General features: G+C 38.1%; 1 non-coding gene across 1 annotated transcript; it reads right to left on the bottom strand.

The window, feature by feature from the left end:
- Positions 1-5926: 5926 nt before the first annotated feature.
- LOC145979681 (5S ribosomal RNA) lies at positions 5927-6045 on the bottom strand. The gene has a single exon (XR_014440796.1). It is a non-coding gene; the product is annotated as a 5S ribosomal RNA (ribosomal RNA).
- Positions 6046-14286: the final 8241 nt, after the last annotated feature.

Here is a 14286-nt window from a genome sequence, read left to right as displayed (position 1 = left end):
AATAAACCAATTTGCGATAACTAAGACAACCTCCTATTTATTACATCATTTTTGTAAAAAATTCGTCAGCCTAAACTGAACAAGATTTATATATGTAGAAACCTTTGAACGTTTCACGAAATATATGAAACTGAAATTATGAAAGAACATAGCGATTGCATACAAAGGTATGTGTCTTTCAAATGAGTCTTGGAACAAATCCATAGACACAGAGATTTGAGACATTTTCCATGGAGAAGAAAAAATTCTCAAAAGTTAATATGTTTGAAGAATTGAAAATATTCTTCCCCAAATAGTAATTATTGAGATCCTGAAAGACATTCATTAAGAGGACGAGAATAAGATAACTGCATTCCAACAGTTATTGTAGATCATGAAAGTCTAACAAAGAATAAATAGTAGCACGATGTTCAGGTAAATGTATTTAAAAAAAATCAGCAGGCTAGGTGGCCGAAGGTGTTAAGTGTTCAACTTTTGATCTCGCCGATGAAAGTCTCCGGTTCGAGTCTTGGCCTAGGCAAATATGTAAAATCGTCACTCACCCTATCGTCGCGATTAGCCGCAAGAAGCAGAAAAGCGCCATGAAACAACAAAAATGCGAACGCACACGGAAAATATCGTTCCTAGCCAAACGAGAATTACCTACGTTGTCCACACAAAAGATTAACCAGCAGTTATGGTTAAAACTGAATGGAGTTTTCTTACTTACATTTCCTCACATTTGCCACATCAAAAACAGCACGAAAGGAGTTATATACAGTATTGGAATGATCTTCGAGAATACTGGACTGTGGTTACAAACTAGCTCTTTCTCATCATCCCTTACGTTTGCTTGGAGGCACGGGAGCCAAGAAATACCCCTCTGCAGTGAAAATATGTAGGTGTAAAAGGGAGCCGTTAAGACTTACTTTAAATTTGCTACTATATACGACACTTACTAACACACAATTCAAAAATTAAAGTTAAGCTTGTGGTACCCTCCTGGTGGCGTGGTGGTAACGCCGTTACCTTGTAATCAAGGGGACCTCTGCTCGGTTCCCTTTGGAGGAATATTGCACAGGGGTCGGATCTCACTTTAAACTGCAGGTTCAGTCCCGATTAGCCTATCAAAGTCATATGCAAGGATGTTACTGAGTGTCTGATATTAACGTAAACTTTTCAGGGCGTCTTGCAATATTTGGGCAATAGAAAAGAACGTTTATACTCTGTTCTCACAAGAAAGTTCGAAACCTGCAAATTTATCTAATTTTTGCAATTGGTAAAACGGTCCAATACCATCGTACATTTCCTCCATCCCCCAAATTATCGAGGAGAAGAAAACTCAAGAAGGTTTGTTTACAAAAGTTGTGCATTAGAGTCGCAGAAACAAATCTTTGTGGAATATAAAATTTACTTGCAGTGTAAAATCGAAATTCTTGTCACAGACGATATTCATTAATCATTACCATTATCGGCTAATGGAAGAAGCAGAAAGTTATCTCGTGTCATAAATTTTCTGTTATGTCTAACTTCACATTCAGTTACGTGTACATGTACATACACACATATATAATGTTTTTGTGTATATATGTATATGTATACACGCACACATATGATACGTATTCATTCATAGAAGAAAGCAGATAAGAAGCGATCCGTCAATTGTTCATGTATTAAAATGAATATGAGACGGAATATATTGTACAATCACAGGGAAAATAAGACATTAAAATGCTGACCAAGGAAAATATTTATAGTATAAAAATATACATAAAAATGTAAAGTTTCCACCTACTAACAGGGTCTTCTTCATACGAAACTTCACGACAAAAAATGAAAGTTACAACATCATCTTATATAAACACTCCCAGTCAGGGGTCATACACAAAACAACACAATGGCACCAGTCCTTATCTTAGACGAAGGAAGACAACGATGAAAGGAAAGAGGAAGGAGATAAAGAATCTGTCTAGGTCCGTTAGTGGAATTATTAATAAGGTCAGACTTTTACCAGGTACATACCTGTCAAAGACCTGTCAGGAGATTCCACACTCAGGAATTCCTGAAATGAAGTTTTGTAGGATAAGGACTGGTACCTTCCTGTTGTTTTGTGTATGGAACCTGGTTGGGAGTGTATGTATATATTGATGACGATGTTTTGTAAGTTTCATTTTGTTGTGAAGTTTCTTCTTAAGAAGACCCTGTTAGAGGGTGGAAACGTTACGTTTCTATGTATATTTTTATGCAATAAAAGATTTCCTTGGTCAGCATTTTAATGCTTTATTGACATGGAAACAAGGCTTAACACTATTACCAACGGAAATAAGGTATAAGTAAGATTCGAAAATATGTACCCAGATGCTCCATTGTAACATCACTTAGAACCCTTCATATCACCATGTTGTCCCATCCCAGTGCAATACAGAGACATTTCTCACTTCGAATGCAACGATCTTCAGTTGTTCTTGAATGATGTGCTGCGGATCATTTTTTCAAATCTTAGTTGCATGTTTACAACCTTTTCAGTTGATGGAACCATTTTGTCAATAGTTTGAAGGTGTGAAGAAGAGAGGATGTGATCTAGACGAACTTGGATTCTACGACTACTGTTGCATCACAAGCATGTGTAACATCACCACACAATTAAATTCGCAAAATTGCATTGATAATTGCCATTTTATTTGTAACAACTTCAAATCAAACGAGCATCAGGTTACAGGGACAGACATAATAAATTACCCAGCATAAGCAAGACCACCGAGTCCGTATCCACTCCTGCCACCGAGACCACCAAGTCCATATCCTCCATGCAGGCCAACACCTCCAAGTCCATATCCGCCATACAAGCCATGGCCTCCTAATCCGTAACCACCGAAACCAAGTCCGTATCCAGCATGTCCAAGTCCGTAACCACCGGTAATAACTGGAATACCCTTAATGGCAATTAGGTTGTTGTTTTGGCTGCTTACTCCAGTGACTCCGACAGCTGAAATCATAAATTTGCATATCTCAAATTTAGAATTCGGGACTCTTATCGGTAACGCCATTCGATTTCCTAACGAAGTGTGTACTTACCAGTTGCAGTCTGGATCAGAAGGGCCACAGCAACCACGGCAAGACAGATCTGCAAAGACATTAATTACACTTTGTAAATATTCAGATGTGTGAGTGCATAATACATTCAAATAAAATATTTCCTTCAGATACAAAAAGCCAGACAAAGCTAATGATCGCGTTTTGATGTAGGTTTTTAAAATCACACTCTAAATAAATGAAATTCATGGTTGGAAATTAAAATCTCCATAATTCAAATCCAATGCGAATCATAAAGACTGATTCTCTAGACTTGCGTTGGCAACATATAGACGATATGTTTAGGTCAGAAACCAAATCTCTGAAAATGAAATTTCTGTACGATTTTGTTTCCATGGAGACCATAAACGTACGACCTAGTTCTATCGTAGGTGGCGAGACGCTGTACTCTGGCACCAGTTGATCAGAAAGTTAATTAAACACAAGACTGTTGTTCAAATAATTAGGTCTAGTGTGTACTTACTACTTTATTGAAAGACATGTTCTTGATTCGGTGTGTTGGAAAATTCTTGCCAAAAACAGAACCTCCTGCTGCTTATATATCCAGTATTCGAAAGGAAGTCCTAACACGAGAAAGCCAATGTTCGCCATTGAGATTCCCGTTTTACCTAGAAACTTCTTCCTCTCTCATCAACCTTCACCTTCAAGTTGAAAGGAACGAATGTTCGAGAAAAAAATTCTCTTCCGTCATACAAATAGAAAAAGCACTACACTCTGAAGTTTTGTTGAACACCCATTAGGTCAAGAGATCTGTCACTCACAACCAAATATGCGACAATATCATTTCCCTTTCGTGAAGTTCATGACATGTTTCAGTTAATTTGATCAAGACATATTTCAATATGCAATATGCAATAAAGGGCAAGAGTTATGTAAAGAGAATTAACGAACTTTCCATTTTCCTGCTGCACGGAAGTTTCTTTTCCGCTGAGCGTTGGGTATAAGAGAAGGTGATGGAGTTTTCCTGCTACATTTGGCAGCTAGTTCTTCAGAACAGCAGAAGAAAGAAATGAAGCTTCTCATTGTAAGTTCGTAGTCTTCCTCTGCGGTAATGTTGATTGTGCTATCTTATAGTCCAAGTCCTAAAGAACGCCATCCTTTCACTGTAATATTGCGATAATTCATCTCATGGGATGACATAGTGTTATTTGTCTGGTTAATAGTAACATTTAAGTTCGCATTAAATTTTTCATTGCCATTTTGCGTGACGTATTATTACCTTCTTTCTTCATGTGTTGTGTCGTTCTTTACTTAGCATGGTTACCTATGAAAGTAAGGAATAATCAGTTCTCATTTCGAACAGTTCTACAAGCCGTATGATATTTTATGATATGCATTGAGACTTGCTTCACACACCTCTACATATGTAGTGTGTCGATAGTGAAGATCATGAAGCTCCTGTTTTATTCCAGTTTCTCTTGTACTTACGGTCAATGAATTCACACTAGTCTGAAATTCCATTAACTGTGTTATGTTACACTTCCAAAATGTGACGGTAATAATTTAACCAAACCTAGCCGAAGTTGTGCTACGTTACTGGGTGTGCCAACTATCCTAATTCATTTTACACTATTTTTGTCATTTCAGGTATTATTCGCACTTTGTGCTCTTGCAACATCCGCTCTTGCTATTGGTCCGGTTGATTATTATGTAAGTAAAATAGTGTTTATTCAAATCACTAGTTGTAATATGGAAGTTTCTGTGTTGAAATGTAGAGATAGTGTGTGTTTATATATAAGCTATTGTTGTGAAGCATTACACATGTTGAACTGTAGTTCAATTGATATACGACAGGCGTAGTAGGTACAATACATACAACCAAGTGTAGGTATCAATTTATTAAAAATGAATAATGATGGAAATATATATTACTTTCAGGCTTACCCTAAGTACCAGTTCGGATACGCCGTGAGCGACCACCACACGGGTGACAACAAACAACAGGCTGAAGTCCGAGATGGCGACGTTGTTAAAGGTCAGTACAGCCTTGTGGAACCTGACGGCAGTGTCAGAGTAGTAACCTACGGAGCTGATGGTGTTAACGGTTTCAACGCGGTTGTGAAGAGGCTTGGACCAAATCTTCATGCTGGATATGGACTCCACGGCTACGGATATGGAGGTTATGGAGAGGGAAGCTATGGTTTGGGATACGGTGGATATGGTTTTCAAGGATAAGCTCCAAATTTGATTTTGTATTCATGTATGTGTGTAACAATTCAAATAAACCAATTTGCGATAACTAAGACCAACTCCTATTTATTACATCATTTTTGTAAAAAATTCGTCAGCCTAAACTGAACAAGATTTATATATGTAGAAACCTTTGAACGTTTCACGAAATATATGAAACTGAAATTATGAAAGAACATAGCGATTGCATACAAAGGTATGTGTCTTTCAAATGAGTCTTGGAACAAATCCATAGACACAGAGATTTGAGACATTTTCCATGGAGAAGAAAAAATTCTCAAAAGTTAATATGTTTGAAGAATTGAAAATATTCTTCCCCAAATAGTAATTATTGAGATCCTGAAAGACATTCATTAAGAGGACGAGAATAAGATAACTGCATTCCAACAGTTATTGTAGATCATGAAAGTCTAAAAGTGAAGAAGAAGTGTTCCCCTGTGCATAGCACCACGCCATGAAGGCGTATAGGGGGTGTGGGGGTAACGCCCCACACTTTCTTGATCCGGTCGTGAGTGGGGGTGATGTGATCAGCATCACGCCCCTGACCGCCTTTACCCCCCAGGGTTTCCCCCAGGTACCCATGTTATTCGACGCTGGGTAGGCGCCGGGGCCGCTTCCACCGTTAGAAAAGTTCCCGGATAGAAAAGTTCCCGGATTAAAAGGATGCCAACAGCACCTGGTGTTCCAAGGCGGTCACCCATCCAAGTACTGACCAGGCCCGACGCTGCTTGACTTCGGTGATCGGACGAGAACCGGTATATTCAGCGTGGTATGGCCGTTGGCTTAAAGGATGCCAACAGCACCTGGTGTTCCCAGGCGGTCACCCATCCAAGTACTGACCAGGCCCGACGCTGCTTGACTTCGGTGATAGTCTAACAAAGAATAAATAGTAGCACGATGTTCAGGTAAATGTATTTAAAAAAAATGAGCAGGCTAGGTGGCCGAAGGTGTTAAGTGTTCAACTTTTGATCTCGCCGATGAAAGTCTCAGGTTCGAGTCTTGGCCTAGGCAAATATGTAAAATCGTCACTCACCCTATCGTCGCGATTAGCCGCAAGAAGCAGAAAAGCGCCATGAAACAACAAAAATGCGAACGCACACGGAAAATATCGTTCCTAGCCAAACGAGAATTACCTACGTTGTCCACACAAAAGATTAACCAGCAGTTATGGTTAAAACTGAATGGAGTTTTCTTACTTACATTTCCTCACATTTGCCACATCAAAAACAGCACGAAAGGAGTTATATACAGTATTGGAATGATCATCGAGAATACTGGACTGTGGTTACAAACTAGCTCTTTCTCATCATCCCTTACGTTTGCTTGGAGGCACGGCAGCCAAGAAATACCCCTCTGCAGTGAAAATATGTAGGTGTAAAAGGGAGCCGTTAAGACTTACTCTAAATTTGCTACAGTAGTTGTATTTGCTATAATACCAGGACCGGAAAGTATGAACCCCCCTCAAGCAGATTTGGCTACACTTAAAACAAGCTCAACATGCCCATATGAGCTTTTTGCTCAAGTGTGGAACCTTGTCTAATTCAAATAATTTTGTAAAAAATGCCCCTCGGAAAGTATGAACCCCCTCAGATTGATTTGCCTATACTTATAAAAGGCACTTTTGTGAGATTGTTGTCCATAAATTTGTTAAAAATATGCCCCTCTTGATATTTTTTTTGGCCACACTTAAAACTAGGCCACCCACACCCATACACACCCACCTATACACACCTACACCCACCCACACCCACCCACACATATTTACTTCCGGTCCACTTCCGGTCCACTTCCGGTCCACTTCCGGTCCACTTCCGGTCCACTTCCGGTTTAAGTTCAATTGGACACCAGGCTCATCTTGCATATCTAGTACTAAGACAGTGCAATATGCAGAGACCCCTCTAGAATTGCTCCGTGACTCTCTCATTTCTTACATCATAAACATATGATTTTTCCCCTATGAGAATAACACTACAAATGGTGTCATCAGGTAATGCCTCATGGAATTCACAGATAATTTTAATGTTTGTCATTCACCACAACCTGTTTTCTTTTTGAGGTGTTGATGACAAACATGGGCCTCTGTGCTTTGAATTCATCTGGTGTGTAATACATGTCAGTATTGCCAGTAGTGACCCTTTTGTATGCTGTAAATGCCTCATATAATTTGAGGAAATCATCCTTGGAAATGTCTAAATTATAATTTTCTCTAGGGAATACCTCATTTCTGCCATTTTTAAGATATATGTTCTTGATGTTGCAGTTATCAAATCTACTTGAATTTTTTTCCTGATTATTGTGTCTCCCAGTCTGAAACAGTACCACCACAAAATCCGGCATGTCATATTGAATACTGGAGAATGAATTTGTAGCATCAAACTCATAATAAGAACCAGCGGCAGGCTTCTGTACACATTGATATGTATAAAATTGCAAAAGAACCTGTGGATTTTTTATTATATCTGCTTTGTATTTAAGAGCATAACTGGCCTCATATTCAACAACAGGGATTCTTACCTCCATAGTCTGAATAATGCATTTGCCTGCATCAGGTAGGGTATTAGGCAGAGCTTCTCCTGTAGGGTTTAATGTACTGTACCTCATCAAAGCATTATTATCATTGGCAGCTCTTCTAAATGTAATTCTTAAACCACCCTTCCACATAATATCTTTGTAATCTGAGAAGAATCCTGGCAACAGGCGCATCGGGAACAGCACTGTGTGATTTTTAGATAATATTTTCTCACCAGCCTCAAATCCACCTATTTTGTAGTAAGAAGCCTCGGTTTTGGATAATTTTAGTGTGGCCAAAGCTGTGGAGGTAATGCCGGGATAATCCACTCTGTTTATAACAACACCATGCTTTCTGATCTCAATTTCAGAGAACAGATGCGGCACAAAATTATCCACCAATCTTATATTTGAATTTGCCGGATAATCTGTTCCATCGAGCTTCACAACATCAAATTTGATGTATAGATCTGCTCTGTGGGGGTGTATAAAGCCATCCCCAACATCAAGATCAACTTCAATTTCTGTGTTGGGTTGATTTAAATTTGCAAATGTCCTCCTGTTTGGGGAGAATGATTGTAGCTCATAACTCTCAATATTTTCCATTGTATGTATTTTTATTTAAATATTAATCTCTATGATTGCAGTTGTTGTGGCTCCAGCAAAATCAACTAATTCTTCTTTTTCATTAGTGACCATCAATTCAATATTATCTATTCTGTTATGGCACACAGGAAAATATAATGTTGGGGATGGATTGTAGATGATTGGCTCCATGAATTCGGAATTAGGTTTGAATGTTGCAATGATGCCAGTTTGTTTGTGAGTGCCTATACCATTTGATTTGGTGATCATACCCTCGGCCACATTACAGTGAATATTCAGAGTCTCTATGGCTAAGAATTTAGGTATATTCATAGCAGTGTGTTTGATGCCTGCTTCAAGTTTTGTGTTGTTCTCAAAGCCTAACAGCTCTCCTATAGTACCCAGATCCACTGTTTCTGTAGCAGATACAATCTCTACTCTGTGAGTGACAGAATTTTGAGTTAACACTACACCTCTGGGTAATTGAGCATTTAGAGTGGACAGATTATATTGCCCTGGAGTGATGACAATTTTTTGATCCCCAACTGCAATTGTGTTGTTGTGGTGTGTAATATTGGGGATGAAGTACATGCCGTAAAATGCTCTGAGAGCTATTGTTTTGGGATACACTATGTCATCATGCAATTTGAGTTTCAATATTGAATTTTGGCTGGTGAGATGGAATACCCCCATGATCTTTTAAATACCACAAGGCCTTTTGAAAATCTTCAATTGATGGTTTATTTATTTGAGACATATATCTGAGAACAGATAAACACAAATGTCCACAATTAACATCTTTGAAATTTTGAACACGGGCATTATTGTAATAAAGATTAGCTGATTTTAGATATTTTATTAAATTTTCAGGTGGAACACCTCCAAATGAATCAAACACAAATGCCTCATCTTTTAAATATTTAAGATAACAAATCCAGTGAGTGCCCTGATTTTTGTACTTATTAAAATTAACAATGCCACACTCTTTGTTGAGTGGTTGTTCTGGTAAAGAATCAGACATGTACACACCCCTAAAATTTTTGATGCCCAGTGGCTTGATTAAAGCTTCAATATCTTGGTTTGTAAGCGGCTCTTGTTTTTTTTAAACTTATTCATGGCTCTCTTAACACCTTTGCCTTTTTTCTCCATGGCCAGGTTATGGCGCCTCTGCTCATCTAATTCTGCCTTATTTTTCTTGGCATCTATTACTGTTTTTGCTATGGCAGCTGATCCCCCAGCCAAGCTCCCAACAGCCCCGAGAGCAGCTAAGATGGCCGGGATAGTAAATATGAAACCCCCCACATGTGATTTTTTTCTAGATTGTTGTAATTTTTTTAATTGGGGGGTACTAAGCAACAATTTCATACCATTGCCCTTGGCAATACAAGAGTTTTTTTTCTTGCGCTGCTTTTTGGTTAAAAGGCTATCAATAGTTTTAAGAGATTTAAGACCTGCATAAGGTATTTGATACATAACACCCTTTGCCTTCATTCTAGGTTTATTATATACATATTCACAGCCCCCACCCCAGTTTTTGTTTGGTGCTCATAGCTATGGTAGTTCCCAATGCTGCTATTTTTTCACTTAAAGAAGCATCTTTGCTTACAAATCTACCAAATGCAGCCTCTTCTAATTTCTTGTCTGCAACATGTCTCTTGTCAAGATCAGAATCTGTGTTGTATGCTATGTCATGGTCTCTACAAGCAGCATCTAGGGGATTAACACCAGGGTCCCCTCTGTTTAATCTATGGTCCAATTTTGTACCGGGACCACAATACTGATAGCCTGGAATGTGTAGTTCAAATGGCAGCTTGTTTATAATGTCATTAACCAGGCCCCGACCCTCAGAAATATTCCAAAATTTGGGGGGTAGAGTATTAATAATTTTTATGAGATATCCAATCCCCTTAGTGTCATTCACTATAAAATTAGACAATTTTGTGCTTATCATGTCCATAATTCCAACCTTTTCATTGTAAAAATTGTGGTTGCCAGCATTTTCCTCCCCAGCTATCACCAATAACCTATCTACAAGTTTCCTGACATCATCAACCCACACAAATTCTTTAGGCAGGGTGTTGTATTGTTTGATTCCACTGCCTGTCTTAATTTGTGACCATATGGGCTTGATTAAATTGTATTTTGCTCCACTGCTAGACTTGACTCTTTTTTGTGTGGGATCATTGTTCTGGTACAGAGCATCTGATTTTATTAATATTTCTTTGTAATATTCATAATCTTGATCTGTATAGCTGCCAGGCCCTTTCCGAGTCATCAGTTCCCACAATCCAGGTGTTCCGGGGTACTTAACAAAAGCACCTTTTTCTCCGAGACGAGATTCTGAATAAACAATCAGATCATCTCCCATAAATGTTACTCTGAAATTGCCAATTCTATGTATGATGCTGCCATCAAGCTCTGTGTCAGCATATAAGCCAAACACCTCATCTTTATTGTCTTTAGGTGTGGTTAAATATTTTTGAGCAAGAAGACCCAATTCAATAGGATCCTGAGTAGCTTCAATTCTTCTAGGAGCAACAGGACTAGGTGTATGAATACTGGAAAGTGGGGTGATTGGATAATCTAATATGTTCCTTGCAGCTACAGGTACAAGCTCTCTGATCAAATTTTGATTTTGCTCTGTAACAGTTTTGATATTCTTACCTAATTCACTAATAGCATCAATGATAGGCTGTTCTGTTTGTTTGTGTTGTTCATAAATTCCCCGGTTCTCTGATTTCCATCCCTTAAATCTTTTTACAAGATAATCTCTTAACTTAAGATCATCAATGATTGGCCTTTTCATGTTTATTTATTTATATTTCAATGTCTAGAAAATTGTTGATTTTATTTCTGTATTTGCCACTATTGGGTGTTCTTGTCATATCAATAGTGACAAACCCATAACTGTCCTGGTTCCAGCACCTACTGCAAAACTTGGAAAAATCATTGTAGCTCAAGTCCCCACCTACATATTCATCATGTATGTGTTTGAGGTTGGTATGATCTTGATGAAACACACATATAAAATTGCTGTTGTCTCGGATCAGCTGCTTCGGTATTTTAGAAAAAGTCTGTGCCAGGTAGAAGCAATCAATGTTTTTGTGTCGGCCCTGTGTAAAGAAATTTCTAACCTTGTTTTGATTATCCAGTATAATGTCATCAAACACAACAACAGAATTATCGAGACAGTCATGAAGTGGCTTAACATCTGGTTCAAAAGTGGCAATATCCAATCCATCATATAGCTTCATCAGCTGCTGATATTTTAATTGTTCCAAGCTCTTAGAGAAGACATACAAGTGCCTGTTTTTCCAGTCTAACCAGTTGGGTGCCAATAAAAAATTATCAACCATTAGTGTAGTTTTACCACAAGCAGATGGCCCAACAATAAGACACCTAATATTATCAGGCAGCAAGTTGCCATTTCACTTATTCTGTTGTTCAGGTTCTGGCAGCCTTTTTATAACATCCCAGGTGCTCATATTATTATTTTGTTTGCATCGATCCAGCTGTGTTCTGGGAGTCCTAGCCATTTGACAAATAACTTGTTGCCTTTTCTGCGGATGATTTTTTCTATGAGATATGTGTCAGGCTGTTTAGTTTTGCTGAGTTCTTGTTCATAGAATCGGCCTTTGAGAATTTCTCCTCGATGATCTTTTATTATATATGTGTTAAGGGTCCCAGGTTTAACTTGAACCACTGTAAATAATTCAGTGCTCCAGTTTCTTGTAAAGCCTCTTTTGAATAAGTGCTTATATTTGCTGATTCTTACTTGTTCACCCACCCTGTATTTGGCCTTTCTTTTTGTTGGCTGGTATCTAGGATAATAAACAGTCCTGATCAATTTTTGCTCATCAGATGAAGTTACTTCAGAGGGTTTCATGTTGATTGTGGAATGGACCGAGTTGTTATATTTATGTAGAAGTACTGGAAGAATATTAATCCATCTATAATTACCTTGGAGGGTAAATTGTTTATACATAAGATTTTTTAGGGTTTTGTTGAATCTCTCTACAATTGAGGCTTTGAGATCACTGTAACTCGAGTAATGTTTTATTGCCTGGCTTTTAATAAATTGTTGAAACACTGAATTATAAAATTCTTTGCCATTATCTGTTTGCAAATAGCGCGGTGATCTTCCACTCTGATTGATGATTGTTCTGATGGCTTCTGTAACACATTTTCCAGTCTTGGATTTGAGTGGCAGAGCCCAGGCAAATTTTGAAAATGTGTCTATCACAGTGAGTAGATACTTGTAGCCCTTGTTGATTTTGTCTAAGTTTTTCAACTGCCCACTTGCCATTTCAATCAAGTCGCTCTGCCATAAATCATCTATGCCCTTTGTGACTACTGGCAGTCTCTTAAAATTATGTCTGGCCTGTCTGTGTAATTCATCAACAATAATTTTTCTAGACATAATATGAAAACAAGACTATTGCAACTATGGGGTGTTCAGCAGCTGAGACTGCATGATTTTCTAAATATAATTTGTCTCCAATATGTATTTTAAATTCCAAAGAGCCATCATCTTCAGTATAGGCTGTTTCTAATGTATTGGGATCTGTAAAATCCTCTAACTCTACACTGGTGATGTTTACTTTGTTGTCAGCATTTGTTATTGATAAGGTGGGGTAGTGGTGTGCCTGTGGTTGAAGCCAATATTTGATCTTGATTGGTCTCAATGTGCCCCCAACAAAAAATTGGTAATAAAATTGTGCAGGGGACAGCATATATATTTTGCCACCTGGTGTAAATGGTGAATCATATTCTTTGTTGGGGATGCTGTACAATTCAAGAATTACTGTATGTTTTGGATTCTCAATTATGCCTGTTATTTCTTTTTCTGCTGTAAGCAATCTGCTTGTTACAGATTCAAGGTGCTCATTGATGGTTCTAACAACATCATCATGGCCTGGCTTGATTTTTATGTCCACAACAAGTTTCTTGTATTGTTGCACAATCTCTTGTAGCTGCGTGGCAAAAACAGACAGAGCATTTGCTTGATTGGATTCCATGGTCCCTAGCTGTTGCTTGATATTAGCTACAATTTGTTGCAAATTTTCAACAACTGCCAATTTTGAATTTTGAGCAGTAAGATCATGGACCTGTCTTCTGATATCCTCAAACAGGGCATGCAGTTCATTAATATGTTGATTGGTTGGTAGAGTGGACACTGTCTGAGTGAGATGTTTGATCTCTGCCTGGATATTCTTGATATCTTCTGATTTCAATATCCTATTCACAGCTCTCTTAATATTTTTAAGTTCCTGTGATGTAGGAAGATTTGATACTGTATTTTGCAAAGATTCAAGTGCCAATTTCACATTGTTTAATTCAGATGCATCAGCCACATTTTGCATAGCATTTTGGAGCAGGGCTATATCTGCCTGAGTGGGTGTGGATTGTTGTAAAATTTCAAGTTTTGTTTGGATATCATCTATCAAGTGATGAAAATGAGATAGTTCAGATTCAGTGTTGAGGTTTTCAAGCTTTGTGATCTGTTCCTGGACACTGACAAGTGTGTCTACAATACCAGGCAGGCGAGATTCTAGTACATTTGCCAAATCACTTTGCACTGCTGCTATTGTACCTTCAAGATGGGTTATGGTACTTTGAATTTTTCCAAAATCTTCATATGTTTCAAGTTGCAGCTTAATATTTGCAACACTCCGAGTTATTGCATTCAAAGCATCAGAAGATGGCAAATTGTTCATAAAATTTTCAAGTGTCTCAATTTTTTCTTTAACCTCGGCTATGGTATTGTTCAGGGGGTCCAGATTAGGTATTTGGAGTGATTGAATCTGTTCTTTTAGAGTGGAAATCACTAGATCAAAATCTTCTTGTGATTTTATGCTTTTGACAATTGTTTGGAGCTGTGCCTGGACATTATTTATTTGCTCTTCCAATTGTTGTTTCAATTGCTCAGAG

This window comes from Lepisma saccharinum, chromosome 1 (genome assembly GCF_977018435.1).
Source record: "Lepisma saccharinum chromosome 1, izLepSacc3.1, whole genome shotgun sequence".
NCBI classification, from domain to species: domain Eukaryota; kingdom Metazoa; phylum Arthropoda; class Insecta; order Zygentoma; family Lepismatidae; genus Lepisma; species Lepisma saccharinum.
The sequence above is the reverse complement of the archived record's forward strand: the minus strand, read 5'-3'. Positions and strand labels throughout refer to the sequence as shown.